This window comes from Pinus tabuliformis, chromosome 1_1 (genome assembly GCF_031772625.1).
Source record: "Pinus tabuliformis cultivar Carrire ecotype Pingquan chromosome 1_1, CPIR1, whole genome shotgun sequence".
Lineage (NCBI taxonomy): Eukaryota > Viridiplantae > Streptophyta > Pinopsida > Pinales > Pinaceae > Pinus > Pinus tabuliformis.
The window spans coordinates 963,374,209-963,379,467 of record NC_142297.1 but is presented as its reverse complement, the minus strand read 5'-3'; the positions used below and the strand labels follow the sequence as shown (position 1 = coordinate 963,379,467).

Genomic DNA, 5,259 nt, shown 5'->3' with positions numbered 1-5,259 from the left:
GCAATACCAAGCAGGATGGATCAAGGATTTCGTAATGAATAAGTGTATGAAGAAAGATGAAGAGACTGAACGCTAAGGTTTCTAAATGTGCAGTTGAAGGAGGATGTTCTCTATTATTGCACAGTACGTAGTTCTAGGAGGTAAGACTTCATCATTGTGGCTTAGGAATGTGCATTGCGTAGTGGATAACGGTTGAAGGATTGGTGATTGATTACACAAGTTGTGAGGATAGATGGAACTCCAAAATTGACCAAGTGTGGGATAAGTGGAGTAAGAAAGTGAAAGTAAGAGCATAGAACAAGTCTTGAACATGATCATGCACTCATATAGAATCAAACACATAACCAAGAGAAGTGTACAGTACCCGAAATTGTAATGCCCTACTTAATATTATCATGTAAATTTTACTAGTGTTTAAATTACCTTAAAATATCGAATTATAATTATCAAGAAATATTGGTACATACCTAGATTGGTGAAATTGTAAATTTATTACTGATATAAATTTTGTTATTATTCAATTCCCAACATACCTCCTCAAATTTAAATTTTGATAGGATATGGTCTCCTCTCTAATTAATTACCAAATTATATATTTATATCTCATCCCCAAAATGTCCTCTCAAATTTACTTGGGAGAAGACATGATCCTCTCCAATTAATTACCAAATTATATATATATATATATCTCATCCCCAAAATGTCCTCTCAAATTTACTTGGGAGAAGACATGGTCCTCTCCAATTAATTACCAAATTATATATTCATATCTCATCCCCAAAATGTCCTCTCAAATTTACTTGGGAGAAGATAAGTCAAATGTAAGGATGAGGGGGTAGTTATGACATTAATGATAGGTGGTTGAGGTGGAGAAGAGAAGGGGGCATAAAAGGGGAAGGATGATGGGAGGAGAGGGGGATCCTTGGTCTTGGTTTTGGTTTTGGTTTTGGTTTTGGCTTTAGTTTTGGTTTTGGAGGATTTTTTTTTTAGAGGAAGGTGGAGAAAGGAGAAGGGAAAGAAGGAGAGTATTTGTTTAACTTGGACACACTCGACTTGGGCTTAGAGGGCTAGGGAACCTGTAGAGGTTTCCTGGGCTAAGAAATACTTCCTAATTGGCTGGGAGGTAAATCCAGTCGGTAGTCAAGAGGAGCATCCCAATAGGATCAAAAGCTCAAGGGCATCTCAACTAGGCTATCTGAACAAGTATTCCTCTATTTATAGATTACTCATGTAAGTAATTGAAATGAAATTCTTAATTATTTAATTGTGGAAAATAATTTTTAATGGTAAATTATCATTGATTAAATGTTTAGTTAGAAATAAGTTATTTCCCATTTTATTGTATTTAAATTAGAGAAATTTAGTTTTGTTAGAGGACCCTAGGATGGAGCCTCACACGGGGTATCAGAGCAGGTTCAAAATATGGACCCAAGACCCACTAGACACAAATCTCCACTAATTTTTTTTATAAAAATTATGTGGAACTGATTTCATTTAAGACTAATTTAATGATTTTTTTTTCTCCATTGCCTCTTTTGAAAATCCTCTTCCAACGCACTTGAAAAGAGCTTCAAAATAGGCATTCATGATTTCCTATGGATAACCATTTGAAGGTTGTATGTAGGATTGGAATTGTTTCGGAGACTCTCTAGTCTTCAAGCGCTCCTTGAAAGCAAGGAGAAGCTCATCATGAATGCTCAGTATGTTCAATTTAGTCAGAACAGTCTCCTCCTCAATATCCTGTTGAATGGGCTTCTCAAATACCTCATCACCATTTTCAGCTTGATTTTTGTTATCAAGTTCACCCTTTTCATTCTTGACAAGCTTCTTAGACACCCCACCATTGTTTTCAGCTTGAGATTTCTTATCAAGCTCAACCTTTTCATTCTTTCCTGAAGGCTTCTTTGGTGACTTAGACTTTTTTTCTTCCTAACTGTCCAACATGACCATTTCATTTGTAGCAGTTGTCAACTGCTCTCTGATACATTGTTGTGTGGCTTCAATACAAGTATCAGTAGCCCATTGCACATCATCATTCTCATCCAGCTCCTCGTTTTCATCAACATGGCTTCCAGGAGGAGAACGGTCTTCGTCAGAACTAGTTTTCTTCTTAGCAACCTTGGATGCAACCTCGTGGCCCTTTTTCTTGGATTCTTTCTTGGATTTTTAGCTTCTTCATCAATAGCCTCTCCTGCTTTCAAAAGTTCCTTTTCTTCTCTTCTCATGGCCTTCTTATCTTTTCCTCCCTTCTTCTGCTCTGGCAGATTCTTCAAAATAAATGTAGTAAGCTTGTCCCTCATATCAACATCCAAAACATATCCACATGAAGCACACTTTAGTGAAATAATTTGTGTTTTGAAATAAGGATCTTTGTCTCGGGATTGCCACATCCATAGCACTGCACATACTTCTTGATAAAAATCTCCAACAAAGCTACAAATTTAGCACTATCATGAGCACCATTGACAAGAGCAGTCCCATATTTTTCATCGAACTTTGATTGCACACCCAGTTCACAGACGAAATACTTTGTCAAATTATTGGTGTGCCTCCTCAATTCTCTTGGACTTAAAGTGCCTCGCCATCATTGTATTCCACGAGAACAAATTTTTCTCAGGCATTCAAACGCTTCACCTGCAACTACCGGCTCACCAAACTTCGCATACATTTCGACAAGGTGAATATGTATGAGAATGTTGAATGAGAATCCCTTATGAATCATCTAGACATGAACCTGCAGCGCTTTGCATAACTGAAGAACTCTCAAGACTTGAACAACAGAAGTATGAATATCAGAACCGTATTTCTGTGTCGATGATCCCTTGTATGCAAGCACTAGTTCTTCCACCAACCTTTCCACATATGGGGTATTACGCATCCACGTCAGCTTAGTGATGGTGAGAATCCTTTGAATAACCAGTATCACTGTGGCATCATCCTTTGCATGCAACCAATGAAAGAAAAGGGGAAATAAACGCCTGAAATAAGCTAGGATAACCAATCCCATTCCCTCAATCAGTGGCTCAATATGTTGGAGCCATACAGTGCGGCGTTCCTTATCTCCAGTATGCCTCTCCATCTCTCCAAGCATTTCATTGAATATTTCTCCATACCAATGTCCACGAGGGTTCCTCCCCTCAATACAAGTGACAAGTGTCACAGACATTTCAACTACGGATTGCCAAAGCTGTTCACTACCAGATATATTCTGGCAAGTTGCATCGAGTATCACATCCTTGTACCAAAAGAGCTCAGCAGAATTTAGATTCTTTGCTAAATGGACAAGAGCTATCATACCTTGACCCTTCACTTCAGGAGACCAATGATCTAAGGTTGTCAATGCACAAGGGATAACCAATGTACATAATGGTCCTATATATGGATGTTGAATCTGTTTCAAACACCAATGCATCTGGTGTGATGTTATGACTGAAGGAGTTACTGATGCACTGCGAAAGTCTGCATCCAATTCATCGTCCTTAAAATTACTGCAGGTACTTTTAATGGCATCTTTTATCATCGGAAATATTATGGGTATTAACTCTATGACTAATCTCTTTTCGAACCCTATTTTTTTCAAATCCAAACCCTTGTCACTATATGAGATTGAATAATTGCCAACAACATTCAATGGGTTTTGCTCAGGATCAGAATAAACAGCCTCTGATAAGTCTCTAATTGTCTCAGCTGCAACAACCTGCAATTTTTTTTGGAATCCATGACATCAGGGTTGCCATGTTGGCATTGGATGAAGCTAGTGCTGCACAGCAAAGAAATAAGCCTGTTATTTTTTGTGTTTCTGTAGTGTCTTTCAGCAACCACTGCCCATCCTTGACTGGCAAAAGAGACTCCAGAGCAGATTTTATTTCTGCACTTTTCCCATCAGAATGATTTTGTTGGGTTGAAGACAGTATTTCTAGTATTCTGAAAGAGTCTTCAACTAGCCATCCCTTGGAATATTTGAATCTGTGTAGGCCTCTTTTGGTCTTCATTGTTATTTTTCTTTAGTTTCACATCTGGTTGAGCCAAAACTGCCTTCTGTGTTTCTGAGTCTTTGAAAACTTCGATTCTTGAAGATTGAAAACATGTCTGACAATGTTTGGGTATGAAACACATTGCTCTATGCATGGATTAAACTCATTTTTTTGAATACCAAAGTTACACCACTCATTCAAGATATGGTTCAATCTTGCAACCTCACAACCATCTCTTATGTAAATAAAAAAGGGCCCAAACTACAATAATAAAGCATGAGATTTACTTCAACACTCAGGGGAGCAAAGTTTCAATATGAGTCACATCTTGCATCACATTTTCCTCCACAAATAGATGGAATTAAGGGTACCTCTATAGCTGCATATTGATGATAGTCCAGACATGGGTGAAGTAACTCGTTGGACTGTAGTAAAAAAAGGTGGGGGGGGGGGGGGGGGGGTTGTGTGGGCGGGGTGTGGGGCAGGGGGGCAATGAGCATATTTTGGCATCTTTTTCAATTTCCAAAGCAAGGAAAACGAACAATAATTGAGTTGATATGGGGGACTATAGCAAGGGATAGGTTTCCGTATGGCTTTCTCCTCCCATTCCTGTCAACTATTGTAAATAGTTAGTTTCTCCAATAATGAAGGGCAGTTTGGTTTTGTTGATTGCCATTTTCATTTTATTTTGAATTTAATTCCCTTTTCTGTGACTTGATTCTTCTCTGGTCTCTCTTTATGAGTTTTAATTTCAGTGTTACCTACAGTCGGTGTCTAGAAATGGAAAATCCAATATTAAATTAAGCACAATCATTGGCATTGATTATTTGAACATTTTATCTCTTTATCATTGAAGAAACTTATAGTCAACTCTGATTTCGTTGATGGTAGAGTATTTAAAGGTTTCATTTTCTCACATTTGAGTATGAGAATGTAGCAATTTGCCATGAGTGTTGCAATATTACATTTCAAACTGCATGAGTTATTAAAAAAAAAAAAAAACTATTGAAATTAAGCCACAAATATTGACCTAAAAGCTTCTCTCAATTCCATTAGTTTCGATGAGTTAAGAAGTTATGAAAATTATATGTTAAATAGATTTTGAAATTGAGATTTATGTGTTTTGCAAGTATATAAGTGATATTAATTTTCATTCTCCATTCTATTAATATCACAAAGTGGCATTCTTTCATCCCACAATATTTTAGATTTTGTCTATGAAGCTAATAAGAAGTCACATTAATTTTGGCAATGTAATTTTTCTTCTTTAAATCTAATTATTGCA

At 37.0% G+C, this 5,259-nt stretch overlaps 2 pseudogenes; both read right to left on the bottom strand.

The window, feature by feature from the left end:
- Positions 1–1,593: 1,593 nt before the first annotated feature.
- On the bottom strand, positions 1,594–2,668 carry LOC149217701 (eukaryotic translation initiation factor 5-like; annotated as a pseudogene).
- A 54-nt stretch (positions 2,669–2,722) lies between these two features.
- On the bottom strand, positions 2,723–3,992 carry LOC149217700 (uncharacterized protein At2g39910 pseudogene; annotated as a pseudogene).
- Positions 3,993–5,259: the final 1,267 nt, after the last annotated feature.